This window comes from Miscanthus floridulus, chromosome 3 (genome assembly GCF_019320115.1).
Source record: "Miscanthus floridulus cultivar M001 chromosome 3, ASM1932011v1, whole genome shotgun sequence".
Lineage (NCBI taxonomy): Eukaryota > Viridiplantae > Streptophyta > Magnoliopsida > Poales > Poaceae > Miscanthus > Miscanthus floridulus.
Window position 1 is genome coordinate 78,491,753 of NC_089582.1, and position 27,734 is coordinate 78,519,486.

Consider the following 27,734-nt stretch of genomic DNA (forward strand, 5'->3'; position numbering starts at 1 on the left):
TATCAGGACCAACTTTCACTTGGTTTTCATCATTAGCGGTTAATTCTATTTCCAATTGGAGTGATCTTGAAAAGAAATTTCATACATATTTCTACACTAGGACTAGGGGAAAGAAAGATCATAGATTTGACAACTATAAAGCAAAGAGCTAATGAATTGGGTGCTGAGTTCCTTCAGAGATTCCAAGAAACAAGAAACTTATGCTTTTCGTTGAATTTGACTGATGATCAGCTAGCTGCGTTGGCCGTTCAAGGAATATTGCCAACATGGAGAGAAAAGCTTCTTGGGCAAGAAGTTGAAAATTTAGGTCAATTGGCTCAACGAGTAGCTACACTTAATAGCCAGTTCCTAGAATATGCGCAGAGATACCCGATTCCTAGAAGAATGCTGCAATCGCTGAAGCTTATAATCCATATTTAGTCGATGATGATGATGAAAAAGAGAAAATTGCCACAACTGAATGAAATTGGGGTAAAAAGATAGTAGTGGTTTCAAATCCTTGGAAAAAAGAAGTTGAAGAATTTATGATTTTGATATTACAAAGACAGATAAACTTTTTGATTTCTTTCTTGAGAAGGGACAGATTAAACTGTCTGCCAATCATGTTATATTACCTCCCGATTAGTTGAAGAATAAGAAGTTCTACAAGTACCATAACACTACTTCTCATACTACTAATGATTGTATGATTTTTCAGCAGCATATTTAGAGGGCTATTCAACAAGAGAAGCTTAAATTTGATACAACTTAAAAAATGAAAGTTAATGGAAGCCACCAACAGATGTGGGACAGATTCATAGTTTCTTGGGATTAGCGGGATACTACAGAAGGTTCATTGAAGGTTTCTCTAAGCTTGCCAAGCCTATGACAGCTTTGTTGGAGAAAAATGCTAAGTTTGTGTGGTCCAAGAAGTGCCAGGCTAACTTTGAAGAGTTGAAGAAGAGGTTGACTATAACCCTAGTATTAACTTTGCTAGATCTGAACAAGAGCTTCTTGATCTATTGTGATGCATCTCGTCAAGGACTTGGATGTGTTCTTATGCAAGAAGGCAGAGTGGTGGCTTATGCATCCCGGCAGTTGAGAAAGTATGAGTTAAATTATCCTACTCATGACTTGGAGTTAGCAGCAGTGGTTCATGCTTTGAAGATATGGAGGCACTATCTTATTGGGCATAAGAGTGACATCTATACTGATCACAAGAGTCTGAAGTATATTTTCACTCAGATAGATTTGAATATGAGACAACAGTCGATGGTTAGAGTTGATCAAAGATTTTGATTTGGAGGTACACTATCATCCTGGAAAGGCGAACGTTGTTGTCGATGCTCTTAGTAGGAAGAGTTATGCCTAATGAGGTGCAAGTGACATCGATGTCAAGTGAGTTGTGTGCCTAAGTTTAAGCGACTGAAATTTAGGCTTTGTCACTTATGCAGTGAAGTTGGTGTTGGAGCCTAAATTGGAGCAAGAAATACTGTAAGGGTCAGTTATAGGATAGCGAAGTTGAAAGAGATAGCAGAAAACATAGTGATTGGTAAGGCACCAGGATTCCGTATGGACGACAATGGAACTCTTTGGTTTGGGAAAAGGCTATGTGTGCCTAAGGATAAGGCTCTACGAGATGCAATTCTTCGTGAGGCACATGAGTCTGCTTATTCTATTCATCCTGGAAGTACCAAGATGTATTTGGATTTGAAAGAGAAGTATTGGTGGTACGGACTGAAAAGAGATGTTGCTGAATCTGTTGCCTTGTGTGATACATGTCAGAGGGTCAAAGCTGAACATCAAAGACCTACAGGGTTGCTACAACCAATGAAGATACCTGAGTGAAAGTGGGAATAAGTTGGTATGGATTTTATAGTTGGGTTACCACGTACTCAGAGAGGTTATGATTCAATCTGGGTAATAGTAGATCGGTTAACTAAAGTTGCTCACTTTATACCGGCCAAGACTACCTATACTGGCCCCCAATTGGCTGTGTTATATATGGAGAGAATAGTGTGTCTACATGGAGTTCCCAAGAAAATCATGTCTGATCGAGGTACTCAATTCACATCTCATTTTTGGCAGCAAGTACATAGTTCGTTGGGAACCAAGTTGAATTTTAGTACAACATATCATCCTCAGATAGACTGGACAAATTGAGAGAATTAATCAGATACTGGAGGATATGTTGAGGGCTTGTGCGTTGCAGTATGGTACAAGTTGGGATAAGAGTTTGCCTTATGCAGAGTTCTCGTACAACAACAATTATCAGAAAAGTCTCAATATGGCACCTTTCAAAGCTTTGTATGGACGAAAGTGTAGAACCCCATTGTTTTGGAATGCAAATGGGAGAAACTTCAAGTGTTTAGGACTAGATGTACTAAGAGATGCAGAAGAGCAAGTAAGGATGATCAGAGATAACTTGAGAGTGGCTCAGTCTCGACAAAAGAGCTATGCCAACACTAGAAGAAGGGAATTGGTTTTTGAAGTAGGTGATTATGTGTACTTGAAGGTGTCACCTATGAGAAGTGTGAGAAGGTTTAACATGAAAGGGAAGTTAGCCCCAAGGTATATTGGACCTTTCAAGATTTTAGAGAGACGTGGAGAGGTAGCTTATCAGTTGGAATTGCCTAAGAGTTTGTCAGGTGTACATGATGTGTTCCATGTGTCTCAGCTTAAGAAGTGTTTGTGTGTACTCGAGGAGCAGATACCATTAGAAGAGCTTACAGTTAAGGAGGATCTCACATATGAGGAGTTTCTGATAAGGATTTTGGAGACGGCAGAAAGAGTTATAAGGAGCCGAGTAATAAAGATGTGTAAGGATTCAGTGGAATCGGTATACAGAGAATGAGGCTACTTGGGAAAGAGAAGAGGATCTAAGGAAAACATACCCATAGTTATTTGAGTAAGCATCGTCCAAATCTCGAGGACAAGATTCATTTTAAGGGGGGTAGAATTGTAACACCCTAAATTTTACAACATTTTAAAGTAGGGGAAATTGATTTATTGAGCATTTCTATGAGCATTTAAATTTAGGAAGAATAATAAAGTTTATCAAAATAAAATCAAATATAGGTCAATAACCATGAATGTGCCTTCATGCTGCTGCATATTAATTTTTGGAATGGTTTGATTTGAATTCAAATTTGAACTTGATTTGAATTTTGTCTTCAAAATTTCTTTGGAAAGAAATTAGAAAAAAGAAAAGGACAAAATCTTTCTCCTTTCTTTGTTTCTGGCCCGCTCCATTTCTTTCCCGCGCGGCCCATTTTTTTTCTAGGCCGTTGCTCTCCTTTCCTCTGTGCTCGGGCCGAGGCCTAGCGCTGCAATCCGAAGCCCAGCTTCGCCGGCCCAGCTAGACGCCAGCCGCTCCTTGGGCCTAGCTATCGGGCTCTCCTCCTTCCTCCTCTATCTCGTGTCCCAGTCGGACACCGTGCCGACGCTGCCGAGTTCGGAGCGGTCATAGCCTCCTTGATGCCTTGCGCCTTACACCACGTCAGCCTCTTAAATAGCGAGCCCACGCTGAGCCACCTATCCCGTGCCTTGCCTTGCATCTCCCTTGCCCCGAGATAGCCAGCACCACCGCCTGGATCCCGCTGGGTGAAGCTCGACGCCGCCGAGACGCCCCCACAGCTTCACCGCCGCCCTGATCCCCTACCGAGCTACATGTGGAGGTAAGAAACCTTTTGAAGTCGTTTTCCCATTGCTCTTCCTGCTCTTAGTACCTTGCGCGACTTCGCCGTTGAAGCCGAACCGCAAGCTAGCGCGTGCCACCGTCGCCTGTCCCTCCACTGCCTCAACCGATGTCTCCATGGAGTTCTCCGAGTCTCCCTCTTGCTCCCCGTCTGTTTCCCGTAAAGGATAGTGGTCGGAATCACCGAAACCAACTTCTCTAGTGAGCTCATCCATGGCGCCACCGCAGGCACCTCGCCACCGTCACTGCTCCAGCCAGCCGCGCGCCCTCTCTCTCCCTTGCTTCTATTCTCAGCCGTCCAAAATAGATCCGAAGGCCCAGATTTCATGATACCCTTTCGCCTGGTATAGTTTCTAAAGAGTCCCTAGAGTTTTTGAATATAGAACCCGTGGTCCTTTGCGTGTTTCACAGTTTATGTTTTCTTCTTTGGAAAGCATAATTTCGTCGGTTTAGATCAAAAATACATTTTCAACTATTTACAGAATTGCCACTGATCTTGTTTTATCCATAAAATCTCCGTTTTAACTCCGATTTGACCCATTCAAGTTGCGTTAGGTTCGTAATTAAGTAATCTACATGTTTATGTTACTGTAAAGTAGATTTCCAACTTTTAAAATTTGGGATTAGATTTAATCTATTATTTGCCTATAGGAAATCTTGTTTAATTCATTACTTCTCTATTTTAGATCCGATTTTTGTGATCTTCGTGTCTGTGTGTTCATAGCGAGACGTAGATTCATTTTCCAAACTTTTCATCTTGACTCTTTGCTGTTGGTGTACTGTTCTAATCTATAGCCTTGTTTGCTTTGCATGATTGCTCCTGGATGGTTGTATGTTGCTGTGGTTATCGAGTATAGACGGTGAGCAGTTCTCGAGAGATCAAGGGTACGACTTTGACGAGCAGGACCAACAGGAGTACTTTGCTCAAGGCAAGTATAGCATGGGATCATCCTTGTTCCCTATTCACTTTAATTTCATTAAATTCATGTTGCATGCGTCATCTTGATAGGGATTTCCTAGAATTGAACTATTACCTTGTCACCTAAGGGTTATGCAAATTGAATAGCTTTGCTAGTGCTCAATTAAACCATGATCTTGTAACTTGACTAATGGTATATGCAATAAACATTAAAACATGACTTTTTAGCAACATGGAAACAGGGGGCTAGAGTGTTTAGCTACTTTCTAAATGCTTCAGATTCCTCTCCTAAGGACTTATCTATAAGTGATCATCCGAGACTTATAGTACAAGCTGTGAGGGACTACATGGCACATGCTTTAGCTTAGTATGATGACATTTTCTAGCTCGTTAGTGGTTACGTTCAGTGGCATAAGATTGGCTTGCCGAATCAGGTATAGGGCGGCCTCTATCCTTATGAGTATAGGCTACGTGTCAATGTGCCATCGGGAAGGGGGGCTCTATATCTGTTTGCCGAGTGAATCTAATGGCCCTAACTTGATAGACGAATCTTTGAAAGGCTTCATAGTGACCCCTGCCTGCTCACCTTAGGAAGTGTTTTGGGAGTAATTAACCCGGGCATATGGGTATCACGACTCACAGTGAAAGTGTGCAACCTCTGTAGAGTATAAAACTAGTATATCAGCCGTGCTCACGGTCACGAGCGGCCTTAGAACATTTATGGAATAGATGAACACTAAGTAATATTGTGGCAAAACCTCCTAAATTATAGGACCCACATGCACTTGTCACTGTCCAACGACCTTTGACAACTATGCATATGTTCCTGGTAACTTAAGAAGTCTGTTAGGTGTCCTCGGGGAACCCCGAATCATCCATGATTTCCGAGCATGATCACATTACAGAGTCATTGCAGTATTACAACATTTATTCAAATATCTACATCAGAGTAAAATAGCGGAAGTCTTACGATAACTTAATTTATAAACCCGTTGTTTCAAACCCTACAAACTAAGTTCGATAATTGTTACAAACCATAGTAGTAGTGGAGTGGTATTATAACATAATACAAACACACAAAATAAGTATCCTGCCCAAGGATCACACATTCACTTATCGTCATCAACCTAAACAACAGTCATGCAGCAAGGTCCAAAACAGACCTGCTCATGAGGCTCACCTGCAACAAGGGTCAACGAACCCTGAGTACAAAAGTACTCAACAAGACATAATCGGAATAAAAACTGAGAAGACTCAGGAATGCAGGCTCAGGGATTCAAGGTATGGCTTTAGCAAAAATCAAAGTTCTTTTGCATAAAAGCTCTTTAACAAAATTCTTTACTTCAACATATAAAACTTTATAAGAACCACATATGAATCTGCCATGATCCGTAATGAGACCATGAACTTCATATCAAACTCTTTCTCAAACCTTACTCGAATTCCAGTTATTAACTACGATGATGAACAAAGAGTTGAGTCTCCATAACCGAGGAGCAACGACGATTCAAACCAATTAAAAACCCAGTTGGGAATTCTAGACCACACGACATATGTAGGTCCTCGACCTACATATATCAACCTACCCTTAGGTCCTCTAAAACAAGAACGGGTCCGCGCCACCCGAGAATACAGCACTCCACCATTCTAGCCCATGGCCACGTGGGTACATGCTATTCCCGCCATCTCTCCACTCCCAGTGCGCGATTAACCATTCTCGTAATAGAATCACCAAGTAAGGCTTACCGAAGTATGTGGTTAGTACTACAAAGTCTCATCTCACACAGTTCAACAACGGACGGACCTTAATCGACACAGGCGGAAAGAAGCCGCTCACAAGACATCCATGTCTTGTGGCTCTCACACAACGAGTCCGCCCGGTCTAGATTTATTACTTCACATGTTCACATCTCATGATAACATAAGTAACCAAAGATCCATTTGAAACTCGCAGGTGACAGGTAATCACCCGACTAAGCATGACTAAGCATAACTAAGCATTTACGAATAAAACAGGTAACAAGGTAGATATGGAAAAACAAGGTTGGTAATGCACCAATTAGGTTTCCACTTGACTCCTAATCACTTAATGCAGTATATAAAAGCAAAAGCGATAAAATTTGTAAAACACAAGGTAGGGTTAAATACATCCGGGGCTTGCCTTCGTTGATGGAAAAGTTAGGTTTCTGTGACGTTCCACAATTATCAGATCCGACCTCAACAGATGGATTAACCTCCTCCGCAACTTGATTAACTACCATGTGTTCACCTTCATTCACTACACGTAGTAACAATGCCATGTTTAACATGATGCGGGATACGAAATATGATGCTTGATGATGGATGCAAAATTAACAACTCGAATACAACTTTCCTTCGCGGTACAGTTGCAAGTCAAACTAATTAAACCTTTTTCATAACACTTACTTCCATTGCCAAGGATCATTACCAACTAATGACCCAAGGTCATCACTCAATCCAAAACTCAAAGAAAACCTAAATCATTAAATGTTACTATTTGCTTTTATGAATTAATTATTTAATTCAAAATTATGAAATAAATCAACTTGTTCCAATTGAGCTCAAAATTTTTTTAAAGGTTCATCACATGATAAGTAAGTGGCAAAACAAATTTCATAATTTTTGGATAATTAATTAAGCCTAGAAAAAATCATGGAAACCCATTTATTAATTAATTGAGCAATTTTCGTCACACTCAAAAAGTACTGAAAAACAACATTTCATATTTTTCTTAACTAATATACATCATAGAGAGGTCACACAAAAATTTTCATAATTTTTGGAACTCTAAATAATTCTACACAAAAATAACAAAAACTATCACTATTCATTCAAATCTACAAAATAGAAAAACACATTTTGAACGCTGAGTCACTGACAACCGACCCCACATGTCATCTCCTACCTCCCGCGTTGACCGTAGCGGCGACGGCTCTGACCGGTGCAATCTCGCCGACGGCGAGGTCACCGACGACACTGAAGTCACCAACACGATCACAACAACACAGCGCATCGATTGGAGACACTAGCTAACTCAATTACAACATGATTCAAGGCTGACGCTTGCCATGGCGGATGCGATAGCACGGCGGCGCTACGCCGGCGATAGGAGACTGGTAGCAGTTAAACAAAGGGTCCAGGAAGCACCAGTAGCTCACCCCGAACACGTTGGAGTCAAAGACCGAGCCGAAGGAGCAACAGCAACGTGGTTCGACGATCTGAGCAAACACGGCAGAGCAAAACGTCGTTGGTGGCGGTGTTTCGGTGACTGCAGTGGACAAAACGATCAAGCAACAAGGTATTAAGCACCACGGCATCGAGACGAAGCTGAAACAAGTCTTTGTAGGGTCAGAGGCAGACCGTAGCGCGATGGCCACGGCGACGCGCTTACGACGGTGAGGTTGCCGGCTACGAGGAAGAAAGGTGCGCACAGCGGGTTCCCAGCGGAATCAGGCAACCAAAGTTGGTTGGTTGGGTTCGCAAGGAGGAGACGGTGCTGGGACTGGCTTGGCTGCGACGGTGGAGGCACTACAGCGACGGCGCGGGCTCGCCGGAGTTGAGCGGTGGCGACGGGAAAAGCAGAGGAATAGAAAGGAGACGAACGGCGACGGCTCCATGCTTTATAGGGCGGCAAAGGCGCAAGGCGGCGACACACAGCGCCCTCCTCATGCCAGCGTGAAGCTGAGGGCGGCCACAGGCACGATCGGAAGCCAGGAGAAGGACGCCGGCGGTGTGGCTTAAGCGGCGAGCACTGTTCACCAAATTTACAGAATTGCCATTCATCTAAATTAAATTACTCCCAAATTTGTATAACAACTCAAAAATCTCCAAAAATAAAAGTTGCTCAAAATTCAATGTTCTACAACTTTGCTTTTATAACCACCCCCTAATTTGGTCTACATTTTGAAATGCAAATTTGAATTCAAATAGGGGACATTTAAAGAATTTCGCCTTTTCAAATTACTTCAAAAATTTCATAACAACTTTGAAAACTCCAAAAACAAACTTTGTATAACAAGACAAGCTCTACACTTTTTCTTTTAGGCTCAACCCCAAAATATGCTTAGATTTTGAAATGAGTTTTCAGGGTAGGATTTAAATACGGAAAATCAGTGTTTTCTTGAAAATTCAAATCCAAACCAAATTTTGAACTTGATTCAAACAATACAATTCAACACATACCACATAAAGGTAAACTTGTTTTAGTGTATGCATATCAAAATTTTCACTAAAGGCCAAATGCTTTGCAATGCATATGATGACATGGCAAGTTTTAGTATTTAAACACCCGAGGTGTTACAATCCTTCCCCCTAAAAGAAATCTCGTCCCGAGATTCAAAGCCATAGGGTAAGTAATGGAAAAAGAAATGTGTCAGTCCAAAAACATCCAAAACCTGTTCATAAAACAGCTGAGGTCCCTTTACAAAACACAACTTGTAACAATCGAGCTCAACTAACATTACTCTATATTGACGCAAGAAACTCTGGAAATTTCTCTAGCAAGTAATCTTCGGATTCCCAAGTAGCTTCTTCTTCGGAATGTTGATTCCATTATATCTTGTAGAACTTGATTGTCCTCCTTCGAGTAATACGGTCTTTCTGATCCAGAACTCGGATAGGATATTCGGAATAGGTCAAATCAGGTTCAAGTTCCACTCCTTCAATCTCAACATTCTGTTCAGGTACTCAAAGACACTTCTTTAATTGAGAAACATGGAACACATCATGTACGGCTGAGAGATGTTCTGGTAGTTTCAAGCGATATGCCACTTTTCCATACCTCTCTAAAATTTGAAATGGTCCAATATATCAAGGTGCCAACTTGCCTTTAACACCAAAATGGGTAACTCCCTTCATTGGTGATACCTTCAGATATACAAAATCTCCCTTGTTAAACTCCAAAGGTCTACGTCGTTTATCTGCATAATTTTTTTTTTCTGGACTAAGCTGTCTTCAAATTACTTTGTATTTGCTTAACCTTATCTTCTGTTTCTTTCACGAGGTCAACTCCAAAGAATCTTCTTTCCCCGGGTTTAGACCAACTCAGTGATGTTCTGCATCTACGACCATAAAGTGCCTCAAACGGAGCCATTCTATTGCTCTCTTGATAACTATTGTTGTATGAGAACTTAGCCAAAGGCAGACATTCATCCCACTTCTTGGAATAGTTAAGGACACAACACCTTAACATATCTTCAAGTACTTGATTGACCCTTTCAGTCTGACCATCAGTCTGGGGATGATAAGCTGTACTATACAGGAGTTTGGTACCTAACGAAGCATGCAAGTGTTTCCAAAAGATGGAGACAAACTGTGTACCCTGATCTGACACTATGGTCTTTGGTACCCCATGTAAACTCACAATTCTATCTAGATACATCTTGGCATATCAGATAGTGGGATATGTACTCTGGACCGAAAGAAAATGTGCTAACTTGGTTAGTCAATCTACAATAACCCATACTGAGTCAAATTCCTTTGAGGTCTTGGGTAGACCAACAATAAAGTCCATACTAATATCCTCCCACTTCCAAGCTAGAATAGGTAATGGCTGTAACTCTCCCGTAGACCTCAAATGTATAGCTTTCACCTTTTGACAAGTATCACATTTTGCTATATACCAGGCAATTTCTATCTTCATTTTGGTCCACCAAAACCTTTGTTTCAAGTCATGGTACATCTTATTACTTCCCGAATGAATAGATAACCTAGTAGCATGTGCTTCTTCAAGAATTGACTGTCGCAACTCCGGAACCTTTGGTACCACTAAGTGATTCTTGAACCATAACACACCTTCATCATCTACTTTGAAGCATATCGCTTTCCCATTCTTGATTCTTTCTTTGATATGGGCTATACCCTTGTTTTCGTTCTATGCAGCAATAATCTGGTCTCAAATAGTGGCTTCAATAGTTATATTGGTCAAACTACCTTGTTGAATTACCTCTATACTCAACTTTTCCATCTCTTGGCATAAAGTCAAACCCATTGTTCTTACTGTCAAACAATTGCAATGGCTCTTTCGACTGAGGGCATCTGCAACTACATTTGCTTCACCAGGATGGTAATGTACTTCCAAGTCATAATCTTTAATCAATTCTAACCATCTTCTCTGTCACATGTTCAAATCCGATTGAGTAAAGATATACTTTAAACTCTTGTGGTCTGTATAAATATGGCACGTATTACCAAGCAGGTAATGCCGCTAAATCTTCAGAGCATGTACAACTGCTGCTAACTCTAGATCATGAGTGGGATAGTGCTCTTCATGTTGCTTAAGTTATCTAGAAGCATAGGCAATGACTCGGCCTTCTTGCATCAATACACATCCAATACCAATACAAGAAGCATCACAATAAACGTCAAATGACTTCTCGATATCTGGTTGTGCTAATACTGGTGCAGTGGTTAACAATCACTTCAAAGTCTAGAAAGCTTCTTCACACTCAGATGACCAGACAAACTTGGCTTGGTTCTTCAACAACCCAGTGATGGACTTGGATACTCTAGAGAAATCTAGAATAAAACGACGGTAATATCCCGCCATTCCCAGAAAACTCCGAACCTAATGAATAGTGGTTGGCGGTTTCCAATCAAGCACATCCTTAACTTTGCTTGGATCAATAGCAACTCCTTCAGTTGATAAGACATGTCCAAGAAACTGTACTTCCTTAAACCAGAAGTCACACTTACTAAATTTGGCATAAAATTGATGTTCTCTTAAGCGAGTCAGGACAATTATGAGATGTTCCGCATGTTCCTTCTTGTTCTTGGAATAAACTAGGATGTCATCAATAAACACCACCACAAACTTATCTAGCTCAGGCATGAACACTGAATTCATTAGATACATGAAATGAGCTGGGGCATTTGTCAAACCAAAAGACATTACCAAGTATTCATATAACCCATATCTTGTGGTAAATGCCGTTTTGGGAATATCTTCAGGCTTAATCTTGATTTGGTGATAGCCTGACCTTAAATCAATCTTGGAGAAAACTTTGGCTCTAGGCCAGTTGATCAAAAAGCAAGTCTATCCGAGGTAAGGGATACTTATTCTTAATGGTCACTTCATTCAACGGACGATAGTCGACACATAACCTTAGGGTCTCATCTTTCTTTTTCACAAAAATTGCAGGGCATCCCTGAGGTGATGAATTGGGTTGAATAAATCCTTTCTCAATCAACTCTTGCAACTGAGTCTTCAACTTAGGCTAATTCCTTGGGAGGCATCCTATAAGCTCTTCCGAGAGATCAGGAGCTGTTCTAGGCTTTAACTCTATGTTAAACTGAACATCCATATTTGGTGGTAGACCGGGTAAATCCTCAAGAAAAACATCAGGGAATTCACAAACTATCTAGATATCTCTAATCTCCTTGACTAAAGTTGCACAAACTCTTTCCACTGATCTCCTTAAGGTAGGAAGTTGGATAAGGAGCTGAGAATTACTATCAGGCAAACTCACCCTTAATGTCCTATTCAAAGCATCTATAACAGCCTTATGCTGATACATCCAATTCATTCCCAAGATCACATCTATATCTTGATCCTTGAGAATAATCATGGTAGTGGGAAAAATATGCCCACCCTAGGTTTATGGGTACCTGGTATACCATTTACCTTAGTACATAGACATCCCCCTAGGCGACTATATAAAGAAATTTTCCTTTGTTTCCCCAATTGGAATTTTATGCTTTACGACAAAGGTTCTATTGATGAATGAATGAGATGCATCAGAATCAAAAAGCATAACAGCAGGATGATCGGTGACAGGAAACATACCCATCATCACTGGCTCCCCTTCCGGAATTTCCCCGGCTTGAATATAGAACACCCGTCATGTCTTCCTTTCATCTTTGCCCTTCTAAGCATTCTGATTGTGGTTCTTGTTCTGTGCTTGACTCTGTTGTTGATTGGCAGGGGCCTTCGGATAATTTTGATTAGACTGCTTGGGATATGGACATTCCCTAGAGAAATGACCAGACCTTCCACAATTGTAACATGGATAATTGTGACCCTGGGACGTTGGAGCATTACCACCAGGAGCATTTGTCTGTTGTGAATTCAGGTAGGTTATAGCAGGACAGACATTTGACTGTTGCCTGGCTTGGAACTACGGCGGACGATAAGGAGGACGATAATGGTTGACTGGATGATAGATTATCTTTTGCCTCTTTTGATTTCCACCAAAAGATCCAGACGGCACACTCTTCTTTTTCTTGATCTCCTTATGCTGCTGATACTTTTCCTCAGAAGCAATCACAATATTTACTGCCTCATGATAAGTAACATTGGTACATGCAGCCATCATTGTCTGTAATTTGGTATTCAGACCTCACATGAACCATTTCTTTTTTTGGCATTTGTATTGACATGTTCAGATGCATACTGTGACAGGTGATTGAATCTACCCACATATTGCATAACCGTTTGATCCCCTTGCTTCAAAGCAAGGAACTCATCCAGCTTCATGGCCATCACTCCTTCTAGAACATAATGAGCTCTAAAGGTAGTACGGAACTCAGCCCAAGTTATTGGAATGCTAGCTGGTTGCATAGCCACTAGATTTGCCCACCAGGCACCTGCTGCACCTCTAAGTTGCTGGGCAGCAAACATAGGTTTCTGCATCTCCATGCATGGTATAAGATCAAATTTCTGCTCCATGGTCCGAAGCCAATCATCAGCCTCCAATGGTTCATCGGCCTTCGTGAACACTGGTGGTCTTGTATCTATAAAATCAACATACGTAGCCTCCTGCCTGTTATGATTGCGGCCACAGTTTCCTTGCACCATATTCTGATTACTCTGTGCTATCTCTCGAAGCAATCAAGCATTTTCTATAGTCACATGGACCATTGCTGCTATAGCATCAGCCAAAGTTGGTGGAACTGGTGGTGGATCAGGAACACCACCCTCAGTCCCATGAAGAACCAGGAATATCCGAAGCACGAGTACGAGGCATTTGTTCATAACAAACCAAACTTTACTCACAAGCTTTTATTGAAATATTAAAAGAGCTTACTACAAACACATTACATTGGGTTTACTTATTTAAGCACAAGCCCGCACCTAAACAAGACTACTTAACTTAACTAGATCTCCTATTTTACATCTCTACTCTTCTCCTCGACCACATCAAACCTCATGATCGGTATCCATTCCGGAAACATTTCCGCCTTCGTTATCACTTTCATCAACCATCACTAATTCTTCTGGATCTTCTACATAAAATTCTAACTCATGCGCTCTAGCTCTAGCTACATCTTCCCTATGGCAAGCCTCATTTCTCCCTTCCACCATACGAACTAACATACGCTCGCAGTTCTTATGAGCGGTGGTGCGACACTTCAATTGATCCTTTAACTTGCCCACCTGGATGGCATCCAAGGCCCTATCCCTAGTAGCCTGTGCTAACTCTATTGAAAGCCTCTGTATCTCTACCTAGGGATTAGGCCTAGAGCTGCTACTGCTAGCACCGTCATTTCTAGGGGCAAGCTGATGATGAGGAACTCCTTTAGGTCCAACAGACTTACGGGGCGTTACCTTGGTGCGAGCCATACTGTAGGAAGCAAGATTAATCCAATTAAGACAATCTGATCAAAATCTAAAGAGTAGCCAGGATGGATTACATAACTCAACCCAGACTCACTACGCAACCTAGACTCAGGGTGAAGGAAGTAACAAGTGAATTAATCATGATGCATGAATTGTTCTTATGAACAAAACATCAAAGCTTATAAGGTACATAACCACAGTTATTTTTATATAGGGCATAATAAGATTACTACTCCACCATACAAATCCTTTTTAATCAATTAAGGAATGGTGAGAATGAAATAAGATAAGCCAGAAGCAATTTGGACCAAATTAACAAGTTATATCTATTTGTTCCAAATCATTTTGAAGTTTTTGTAAAATAATACAACAAAGACTTTGTAACGATCGCTCTGATACCATTCTATGGTAGAACCTCCTAAATTATAGGACCCACATACACTTGTCACTGTCCAACGACCTTTGACAAGTATGCATATGTTCCTGGTAACTTAAGAAGTCTGTCGGGTGTCCTCGAGGAACCTCGAATCATCCACGATTTCCGAGCAGGATCATATTACAGAGTCATTGCAGTATTACAACATTTATTCAAATATCTACATCAGAGTAAAATAGCGGAAGTCTTACGATAACTTAATTTACAAACCAGTTGTTTCAAACCTTACAAACTAAGTTCGATAATTATTACAAACCATAGTAGTAGTGGAGTGGTATTATAACATAATACAAACACGCAAAATAAGTATCCTGCCCAAGGATCACACATTCACTTATCATCATCGACCTGAACAACAGTCATGCAGCAAGGTCCAAAACAGACCTGCTCATGAGGCTCACCTGCAACAAGGGTCAATGAACCCTGAGTACAAAAGTACTCAACAAGACATAACCGGAATAAAAACTGAGAAGACTCAGGAATGCAGGCTCAGGGATTCAAGGTATGGCTTTAGCAATAATCAAAGTTCTTTGGCATAAAAGCTCTTTAACAAAATTCTTTACTTCAACGTATAAAACTTTATAAGAACCACATATGAATCTACCATGATCCGTAATGAGACCATGAACTTCATATCAAACTCTTTCTCAAACCTTACTCGAGTTCCAGTTATTAACTACTGATGATGAATAGAGAGTAGAGTCTCCATAACCAAGGAGCAACGACGATTCGAACCGAATTAAAAACCTAGCTGGGAATTCCAGACCACACGACATATGTAGGTCCTCGACCTACATATATCAACCTACCCTTAGGTCCTCTAAAACAAGAACAGGGTCTGCGCCACCCGAGAATACAAGTACTCCACCATTCCTAGCCCATGGCCACAGTGGGTACACGCTATTCCTGCCATCTCTCCACTCCTAGTGTGCGAGTAGCCATTCTTGTAATAGAATCGCCAAGTAAGGCTTACCAGAGTATGTGGTTAGTACTACAAAGTCTCATCTCACATAGTTCAACAACGGACGGACCTTAATCGACACTAGGCGGAAAGAAGCCGCTCACAAGACCTCCATGTCTTGTGGCTCTCACACACCAAATCTGCCCGATCTAGATTTATTACTTCACATGTTCACATCTGATGATAACATAAGTAACCAAAGATCCATTTGAAACTCACAGGTGATAGGTAATCACCCGACTAAGCATGACTAAGCATAACTAGGCATTTACGAATTAAACAGGTAACAAGGTAGATATGGAAAAACAAGGTTGGTAATGCACCAATTAGGTTTCCACTTGACTCCTAATCACTTAATGTAGTATATAAAAGCAAAAGCGATAAAATTTGTAAAACACAAGGTAGGGTTAAATGCATCCGGGGCTTGCCTTCGTTGATGGAAAAGTTAGGTTCCTGTGACGTTCCACAATTATCAGATCCGACCTCAACAGACGGATTAACCTCCTCCGCAACTTGATTAACTACCATGTGTTCACCTACGTTCACTACACATAGTAACAATGCCATGTTTAACATGATGCGGGATACGAAATATGATGCTTGATGATGGATGCAAAATTAACAACTCGAATACAACTTTTCTTTGTGGTACAGTTGCAAGTCAAACTAACTAAACTTTTTTCATAACACTTACTTCCATTGCCAAGGATCATTACCAACTAATGACCCAAGGTCATCACTCAATCCAAAACTTTAACAAAACCTAAATCATTAAATGTTACTATTTGCTTTTATGAATTAATTATTTAATTCAAAATTATGAAATAAATCAACTTGTTCCAATTGAGCTCAAATTTTTTGTAAAGGTTCATCACATGACAACTAAGTGGCAAAACAAATTTCATAATTTTTGGATAATTAATTAAGCCTAGAAAAAATCATGGAAACCCATTTATTAATTAATTGAGCAATTTTCATCACATTCAAAAAATACTGAAAAACAACATTTCATATTTTTCTTAACTAATATACATCACAGATAGGTCACACAAAAATTTTCATAATTTTTGGAACTCTAAATAATTCTACACAAAAATAACAAAAACTATCACTATTCATTCAAATCTGTAAAATAGAAAAACCCATTTTGAACGCTGAGTCACTGACAACCGACCCCACATGTCATCTCCTACCTCCCGCGTTGACCGCGGCGGCGACGGCTCTGACCGGCGAAATCTTGCCGACGGCGAGGTCACCGGCGACAGTGAAGTCACCAACACGATCACAACAACACGGCGCATCGATTGGAGACACTAGCTAACTCAATTACAACACGATTCAAGGCTGACACCGGCCATGGCAGATGCGACAGCACGGCGGTGCTACGCCAGCGATAGGAGACCGGTAGCAGTTAAACAAAGGGTCCAGGAAGCACCAGTAGCTCACCCCAAACACGTTGGAGTCAAGGACCGAGCCGAAGGAGCAACAGCAAGGTGGTTCGACAATCTGAGCAAACACGGCGGAGGAAAACGTCGTCGGTGGCGGTGTTCCGACGACTGCAGTGGACAAAACGATCAAGCAACAAGGTATTAAGCACCATGGCATCGAGACGAAGCTGAAACAAGTCTTTGCAAGGTCAGAGGCAGACCGTAGCAGCGCTGACCACTGGCGACAGCGCTTGCGACGGTGAGGTTGCCAGCCACAAGGAAGAAAGGTGCGCACAGCGGGTTCCCAGCGGAATCAGGCGACCAAAGTTGGTTGGCTGGGTTCGCAAGGAGGAGACGGAGCTGGGACTAGCTTGGCTGCGATGGTGGAGGCACTACAGCGATGGCGCGGGCTTGCCAGAGTTGAGCGGTGGCGACGGGAAAAGTAGAGGAATAGAAAGGAGACGAACGGCGATGGACTCCAGGGCTTTATAGGGCAGCAAAGGCGCAAGGAGGCGACACGCAGTGCCCTGCTCGTGCCAGTGCGAAGCCAAGGGTGGCCACAGGCGTGACTGGAAGCCAGGAGAAGGACGTCGACGGTGTGGCTTAAGCGGCGAGCACTGTTCACCAAATTTACAGAATTGTCATTCATCTAAATTTCCAAATTACTCCCAAATTTGTATAACAACTCAAAAATCTCCAAAAATAAAAGTTGCTCAAAATTCAAAGTTCTACAACTTTGCTTTTATAACCACCCCCTAATTCAGTCTACATTTTGAAATGCAAATTTGAATTCAAATAGGGGGACATTTAAAGAATTTCGCCTTTTCAAATTACTTCAAATTTTTCATAACAACTTTGAAAACTCCAAAAACAAACTTTGTATAACTTGACAAGCTCTACACTTTTGCTTTTAGGCTCAACTCCAAAATATGCTTAGATTTTAAAATGAGTTTTAGGGGTAGGATTTAAATACTGAAAATCAGGGTTTTCTTGAAAATTCAAATCCAAACCAAATTTTGAACTTGATTCAAACAATACAATTCAACACATACCACATAAAGGTAAACTTGTTTTAGTGTATGCATATCAAAATTTTCACTAAAGGCCAAATGCTTTGCAATGCATATGATGACATGGCAGGTTTTAGTATTTAAACACCCGAGGTGTTACAAATATTTGTTTATGCTATTCATTATTCATGTTTACATTTGATCATGTGTTTTGCATTGGGAATTGGAAACAACTTGTTGCTACTCATAAGCTAAAAGTGTGACAACTAAAAGATGAACATTGTTAAACCTGTGTCAAGCCTTTTGAGCCTCATGAACCCCGTGTTACACTTGTTGAGTACGACATGTACTTATGCTTGTTTATTTTCATTATTTTTATAAAAATCCTGGATGGGTAATAGATGACTTTGGGTATGATGATTTTCCTAAGGACTACTAGACTTGTGGTCTACCAGTCAACGTCCCTGTGAAATGGAGCTTCCGCGAGAGACCTTTTTATTACCTACGCTATATTTATGTAATAACTCTGACTAATTCATGATGTAATAAACATTGGTGATGATAATATTCATAATTTGTTGGCTTATGTGTGTGACTGATCTTTGGGCACACATAAGGTTTTGCATCCCATTTTATCATTAAAATTGGGTGTGACATGACTAAAGCCTAGAATCGACAATCTGTTCTCTACTAGTGAGCTTTAACATATTCCATCTTCATGGATTGCAATATTACCAAGCCAAATAAGAATATTTCACATTCGGCTTGAATGTTGGTGCAAATGTAGTTTAATCGGCTCGATGTCTCAAACGACACCCTTGTGAGAAATAATGATTATACCAACAAATTAATCTTATTTGTAAGCCGATTAATTATATTGTCACATCCATGAAGTAAACTTAAAATGTATATATCATGCCCCTGAGCCTTAAAGCCATCCAAATAAATTCATGGGGGCTCTTCTAATAGCACGATGGTTGCAAGCATTTGGCTATATTTTTATGCTAAGGATGATAACAAAATATCGGCCATATGAATCCATCCATAAGAGTATGCATAGCCAAAATAAAATATTTTGGCTCTTGATTATTGATAAGCAAAATAATTTGGCAACCCTCCATAATATAAAGACCAATACCAAGGATCAAAATAAGGAGCTAAGGGATAACCATGCATACCTAGGAATTAATTTCACATCGGCATAGGCAGAGAATATGGATGATGCCATGACCAATAATCTTGATGATTTGGTGCAAACTTGGCAATCGTTTCCTGAATCTTCTTCTTTCCTGTGCCTTTGTTGCACCACTTGCTTGAGCATCATCCTTCCGAGCTTGAACACTCCTTTTAGGAACCCAAGCCAAGCTCTTTTCTTTCAACTTTTCTGTACTAAGCTTATGTAACTTCTTCTTTTGCCACTTTGATAAACTGAGTGAGCGTCTTGGTTTTGTTTCTATTTTGGACAGCGGCAACTCGTCCTTGATTTTGGGCACTCTCACCTTCTTTTGTTCAGATTTGACATATAGAATATCAATAGGTGACTTTTCTACTTCTTTGCCATCAATAGCAAGATTTTTCAACAATATAACCGGCTTTCTAGTAGTTGCATTCAGATCTGAACTATTCTTCTTTTGGCCATCATACTTCACAGCGGTAAACTTGTTTTACCACCTTCTTCTTAGGTTGAGCTCCATACCAACATTGATCAAAATGGTCTTTATAATATGATGATTTCTCTGAGTATCTAGTAGCTGCATACTCTATGTATTGTGGCCTAAAACATGGTGGAACATGTGCCTCTTAATCAAACGATCCCCAAGATGAATAAGGATAAAAATAGGTGGGCTATGGTCCATATGACATAGGGATTGGATGCTCAAAAGGAAAATATGTTGCTGCTACAGTGTGATCTATTCCTTTGCCAATTCCATTCTTGAGATTTGTGCTTTGGAGACGATCTTGATGATTGGACCTTCTTTGGCCGATTAGCGACATTTGCTTCTGCTTCCTTCTTGTATTTAGCTAGAAGTTCCTCAAAGCTAAGCTTCGGCCTTCTACTCTTTTTCTTGTCATGGCCTTTACCTCCAATAGCTATGTGAGCATCCACCCTTTTCTCCTCATCTTGACTGGACATGCTTCAAAGGAGGATCTTTAGCTGATTCCCCTTGCTTAACGGGATCAATTGGCCTTTGTTTTAGCTGAAGAGATTTTACCTGCCACCCAGTGTCTTCTGAAATTGTGATCACTTTGTTGTCCTCTAAAATATCTTCTATTAGCAATTCATGCACAACAATCTTGTCTTCACTTGAGGGATCCACATCTCTCTCTTGAACTTTGAGTGAATCGGCTAATACAAGCCGATTCGAAACCTGTTTGCCATAAAAACCAATTGAATCCAATTGGTCTATTTGTTGAGCTTCAAAAATCTCAACCATCCTTTATCAATGGCCGATTGGATCACTCAATGAAACATATTGCAATTAGAAGTATTATGATCAGATGAGTTATGCCACTTGCAATATGTAAGCTCTTCTAAATTTTGAACAGATGGCAAAGCATTGTGATCAATGATTCTAATAAAATTATTCTTGAGCAAGATATCAAAGACATGATCACAAAAAGTAAAATCAAAGGTGTACTTTGATTTCTTGAGCTGATTCATTTTGTGGAGTCCGCTTTAAAGCTTGACAAATGAAGGGATCAGATTTAATATCAATCTATTTGGCCACACCTTTGCAATTGCTTTTGAGAAGCCTTAATTTTGACAAACTACCACTATCGGCCTTCACATATGGCACAATGTGCTTGGCCAATAGAATCTGAATTTATTTTATCATCCACAAGTAAAATGCCTTCCTCAATCAGTCTTTTAAGATTACTAGCAAGAATATCGCTAATAGATGTAGCAGTTGAAATAATATGACCAGATTGGGAATTTGGTAAAGTACTTGTACCTAGTGCCTTGCTGATCAGGCTGGAGAAGTGCGTATCCTTGATTTGAATGATGTTGCTCTTTATCTCCAGAAACCAATCAACAAGAGGGGTTAAATCACCTGGAAGCACCTCGACAACTGCAGGAACAGAGGAAGTCAGCTTAGCCGAATGGGAAGTTAGCCTAGCCGACTCAGGGCCGGCAGCAGAGGCAGTTGGCCTAGCTAATTGGGAAGCCAGCCTAGCTGACTCAGAGCAAGCAAGAGTCGACTTAGCCGATTCTGGGTAGGTAGGCAACCCTCCTTTGTTGCTCGTAGGGGCTTGATCTCCATCAATGATGCAGTAATCACTAGATAAGTATACAACCCCTTTTGCTCCTAAAAAATTAAGTCTAGTTGATTTCTAGCGCTTTCCATGCTTTTTAGCAGCAAGACTTGGTTTTTGAGATGTGATTGATTCAAAAAGGATATTCTATTGTTCAACTTTTGTAGCCGAACCATTGCTTCCATCTGAATCAATTCTTTCTTTCATGCCCACTAACAATGCCCTTTTAGCCGATGACTCAATTTTAATTGGCCTTTTCTCATTAGTCTTTTCGAAATATTCAAAGAATTGTTCCTCTAATTGAGACCATGTGTGACAGAACCGCCCAATTTATACAAGTTCAAGTACGACTGCCCCTGCTACCACATTGACATGCGCATACTTTCACTTATATAAACCTGGTAGTCTGTCGAGAGTCATGAAGGACCTCGGTAAATCAACATCACAACCAAGATCATATGATTAAGCAAATACACATCACATACATAGAGTTACAGCGAAAATAATATTACAAATGGGTTCACAAATAATAATATAAGTTTGGGTTTCAAAACTGATTAGTAAAAACAACATAGCTTTCAAATGATTACAATAATATAAGTTCCAAATACATTGCTAGCATAAGTGACATCCTCGGATAAAAGCATATAGATGAGAAATAAATATAGAGTCATTCGAGCCCACCGGTGGTTAGTCACCATCAGCAGCAGATCGAGAACTTCACCTGCAACATGGTGGGATAAACCCTAGGTACTTGAATATACTCAGCTAGACTTACCCATCATAAACTAGAAATAAAGTGACACCAAAGAGTATGCAAGTCTTTATAGGTGAAGCTAGCTTGACAAAATTTTGCATAAAAGCCACTAGTTGAGCTATACATTTTACAATTCGATAACCAAGTTAATTATAGCTATCCATCTCTAGATTAGCAATTAACATGTGCCAAACTATGTGGAATATCATTTAGTAACAGGCAATAGTAACCATAGCCGGTGTAGTAATGTGAGTATCATCATCATAGCCATCAAGTTTCTATTAAGTTACTCTACATTATCGTTGCTTAGTCAAGTTCTCACTATTCAGGAGAGACGGCGATTCGAATCGACTCCTACCCAGCTAGGGGAATTTATTCCTAACACAAACCCTAGACATGTCCTGTGCCAAGGTAGTCTTTGGTCACCTTTGGTATAACTCAGGAACCAACTTAGGGCCGGTCCGAATCAGCGCCACACCCTCAAAGATTCTACCAATCTGCCAGGAAGATCGGTACTCGAACCAGCCCTTGTACTCACGCCATTGGCTCTCCGCACATCCTTACTACCAACCAGGGTGCGCACTTTCACTTACCGAGTCCTGGCTTGAGTTGAGCTACTTCGGCTTCACTGGTCGGAATGACTTATCCAGGCCAACTAAGTGCTAGGCATGCGTTCAATATGACATGAAGATGTATAGTGAATCGATCCTTAACCGACATAGATGGGGATAGATAGGCACCCAAGACCTTGATGCCTTGTTGCTTCTCTATAACAATCTCGTCCGATCTCCTTTTTATTCACCAACACATGGTTATTTCTACTGATAGCAAATATAGCCAACCGTGCTTTGGTATCCACCTATATCTCAGCAGATGATAGGAAATCACCCGACTTCTATCGGTCTAAGCATTGCTAAGCATACATTCGATCCTGGACCTACATAGGGTTCAAGGTATATTTCTAGACAAGGTAGTTCTATGCATCAAGTGGTTCCAATCAACTCTTATAACCTAATGTATCAAACATAAAGAACTCAAGTGATATTTATAAAAACATAGGAGGGCTTAGAATGCTCTAGGGGCTTGCCTATGATCCAACAATAGGCCAGTGTTTGTTAGACGATACTCGCTTGGTGAGCATCTCCCATCTCGGCACTTGCTTAGTCCTTCCATCTTCAGGTTAGGTCCACCATACACCGTCTTCGGGTTCGGCCCCAACATCACAGTCCTTCATGTGGTTCATCTAGCGTACCTAGATGAGATGTAAGATGCAAGAGCATGAATATGAAGAATGGTAATATGAGATGCATCACATAATAGCATTCAAAGCAAACATAAGATCATGCAAGACATAGGCACCTAGAGTTATTTAACTAAACATCACACAACCTATTATAGAGGGATAGCAAGCATATTAGGCATGGCACATAAGTGAACTTAAGTTCAGATATTGCACACATGCAACAGTTCAAAAACTAACCTAACATGTTTAGCCAAAACAGGAGCAAACTAAAGCAATCACCTAGCACATGTATAAAAATCTGGACAGCAGCACAACAGTCACTGGTTTTAAGCATAACTAGAGATATAGGAATCCAACAAGGGTGACCCTAGACTTTATGTAAATCTAATGAAATTTTCTAAAACTTTGTTATTCATTCCAAAAGCTAATTCATAGATTAACATGGTCAAATATGCCAATATTTCAGATCTACATAGAACTAGGACAAAAAAGTAGTAGTAATTTCAAAAATGCATAACTAGAGTTACAGACATCAAACAAGCATGAACCTTAACTTTCTAGAAATATAATTAAATTATCTAAAACATGTTTATTATCATCACAAGGTGATTCCATAATTAACAAGGTGAATCAAGCACAATTGAGCACCTCTGTTCAGACTTGGATAAATTCTGCCATGCAACTTCACAAGCTTATAACTAGAACTCTACAATACCAAAAGGGGTGATCTAGGATAATTTTGAAAGCTTAAGGAGAGCACTATAACACTTATATTATCACCAAGACATGATTTCATACTTATCTAGGATCAAACAATGAAATCCTTCAAATCTACACAGAGCATAGACCAAACATGACAGATCATTTGTCAAATTCATAACTCCTAAACCTATCAGGTCTATGGTCATGCATTTGAACAAAAGCAAGATTATGAAATTAGCTACAACTTTGGTATTCATTACAACCACAACAAACATCACTTACACCACTGAAAATAATTGCACAAGCAAAACTACACATGCAACCCAAATAGCAGTGGTACAATTATAGACAGAAAACTTATAGGAACTTCAAGAGAAGCATAACTGGAGTTCTAGACCTCCAACAATCATGAATCATAACTTTTTGAAAATCTTATAAAGTTACGTACAACTTTGTTATTCTCATCTTAAGATGATTGTATAGTTAACAAGGTCAATTAATCCAATAAATGCATCTTTGTCCAAAACATGGACAAAATCTGATATGCAACTTTAAACATGTATAACTAGAGTTCCACATGTCCAATAAATGGGGTTCTAGACTTTTTAGAAAGCTTAGCAAATTGTCAACAACTTTGTTATAAACACCTAGAGCTAATTCTGCTATTAACAAGGCCACACATTACCAACAAACCAACCCTATCTAGGGTTTGGGCAGAAACAACCACAGAAATTTAAGCAACTATAACTAAAAATCCACTTAATAAAAAATTATGCTCTTTAGCCTTTTGAAAATATCAAGAAAAGTACTACAACTAATTTATTGTAATCAAGGCATGATTCATAACTTAGCTGAGCCAAATTAACACAAACATTCCAGGCCTATTCAGAATAGGAGCAAAGCAACACATGGCAATTGTTATTTTTATAGATCTTAAACCATCGAGCCTAAAATCCTAAAATTTTTATCAGACATCAACGATCACCTGAGTACCATTCCATAAAACTTTCACATTTATTTGAGCAAAAAAAACTATAGTTATGAAAAAGACAAGACATAACTAGTATTAAAAACCTAACTGCATAAATTTATTTTTATAGCAAAAACTTTAAACTAAAGCATGCCATATTATAGATCCAATGCATAGATAATTTCACAAGGATTATAAAAAGTCCTCATTTGCTATTTTATGTTTTTTCTAAAATTTGTTATGATTTTTCAAATTTTAGTCGATTATATGCATATAAGGAAAAAGAAAAGGAAAAACACTTTTGCACTAGGTCCCTACAGAAAACACGAATTAAGCGCCAGTGAACCGGTCCTTCTTGGCACTATTCCACTAAGTCATAGACTTTGTAGTTAGGCCCTTGGACTTGTTCCAAGTGTTGCGTGAGGTCCCTCGCCTTCTTCCTAAATAGAGCAGGCAGGGGAGACCGTCGGGGTTGGAGCTAGGGGGCGCTGGGATCCGGACGTGGCTAGCCCTAGGCCATGCCTGGCCCTAGGATCGGTCGGCTATAGCCAGCAGTAGCCTAGCCATGGCAGAAGGCGACACCGGCAGTGATGAACTACGACGGAGGAAGGGGCTGCTAGTTAGAGCTTGGGGAGTAGAAAAAAGAGGGGGTCCTGGTGAGGTTGGAGCAGCTACTGGTCCTAGGAATTAGGGGGACAGCGTGGTGGCTACGTGGATTTTTGCGGCAGCGGCAACTTCTCCCTACTATCATCGTACCTGGCTGAAGGGGGAGAACGGCGAGGGAGAAAGAGAGACTGCAGAGGAAGGGAGAGACAGCGGTGTTCGCTTCAACTCCTCTGCACATGTGCACGCCCGAGGCGAGTGGGGGCGCGACTTGAGCATGATGGCCACATGGCGGCAAGCATCTATATAGGTCAGCCAGGTCCAAGTGCTCTAGGCTAGTTCAAAAATGCCTAAAAAACCAACTGAACCCCCATTTTCTCGCCTCTCTATCTCCTAAACCGAGCGATGAAAAACCAAACTAATTGCACAGTGTTTTAGAGCTATATGAGGACTACAACTTTGCTTAACGGTTATTGGTCTAACTCAGATTATATTGGAAGATAGAGAGCTACAAAGTAGGGCTCATGAAACTAAAAATTCAGTTTTCAGTTAACCCAGACTTGGCAAAATTTTGAGCTCCCAAAACAGCCATGGACTCCAACTTGAGGGCTCGGTTAGACAAAGTTAGAGACCAAACAAGGTCATGACCTTTAAACAAAGTTTGTTCTACATAAGATGAACTACTACTTTTATTTAGGTCCCACCTTCATGCAAGCACTCTAAACAGTTGGTCAACATCCGGTGAAAGCTCTAGTTTGGTTTTGGTAAATTGATGAAACCCTAAGTGCTAACCTAGTTTATCAAGTGATCATGACATAGGTAGCACATTCCAAGTGGTGAAGCAAATAAAGATCATGACATGATGATGGAATGCCATGGTGATGATCAAGTTCTTGAACTTGAAAAGAAGAAAGAGAAAAACAAAAGGCTCAAGGCAAAGGTATAAATCATAGGAGCTATTTTGTTTTGGTGATCAAGACACTTAGAGAGTGTGACCATATTTAGGTTTGATAGCCGTACTATTAAGAGGGGTGAAACTCATATCAAAATGCGGTTATCAAAGTGCCACTAGATGCTCTAACTCATTGCATATGCATTTAGGATCTAGTGGAGTGCTAACACCCTTGAAAATGTTTGTGAAAATATGCTAACACATGTGCACAAGGTGATACACTTGGTGGTTGGCACATTTGAGCAAGGGTTAGGAACTTCACCAGCGGAATGTCCGCCCATAGAGTGCGGACAGTCCGATGGTGCCACTGGCACCCTAGATAGAAAAGACGGAGGTCACTGTAAGTGACCGGACGCTAGTCTCGGTTGGACCGATGCGTTCGGTCAGTCGCAGCAGAGGGCGTGTGTCTCGGTCTCATGACCGGACGCTGGGTCGCTCAGCGATCGGACGCTGGAAGGCTATGTCCGATCATGCTGACATAGCAGCGCAGAGGAAGACACCATGTGACCAGACGCAGGCTGTGTACAGTCAAGTAAGACTAGACACATCCGGTCGAGAAAAATCATTTCTAGAAGCTTACTAGAAATGATCGGACACTGGGGGTTCAACGTTCGGTCACTGTTAGCTACTACGTTCGATCATCTTCTGACCATTGAGATCGGGCGCACAACATTTGAAGAAAGGGACACGTGGCACGCATCACATGACCGGACGCTAAGGTCCAGCGTCCGGTCGATATGACCGGAGCGTCCGGTCACCCCGTGTTGTGCCCAGTGAAGGGGTACAACGACTCTATTTCATGGGGGCTTCTATTTAAGCCCCATGGCTGGCTCAAGCTCAGTCTCTTGGCCATTTACATTGACATAGCAACCTTGTGAGCTTAGCAAAAGCCCTCCCACTCATCTCCATCATTGATTCATCGTCCTTGTGAGATTGGGAGAGAATCCAAGTGCATTACTTGAGTGTTTGCATCTAGAGGCACTTGGTGTTCGTGTTTCGCTATGGGATTCACTTGTTACTCTTGGTGGTTGCCACCACCTAGATGGCTTGAAGTAGCGAGAATCATTGAGTGGAGGTTGGTGATTGTCTCTGACTCCGATCGTGGTGATTGTGAGGGGTTCTTGACCTTTCCCCAGTGGAGAGCCAAATGGTACTCTAGTGGATTGCTCGTGGCTTGTGTGATCCTCATCTTGTGTTGGTTGTGTGGCACCCTATTGAGGGTTTGGCGTGTGAAGCCAATTAGCGC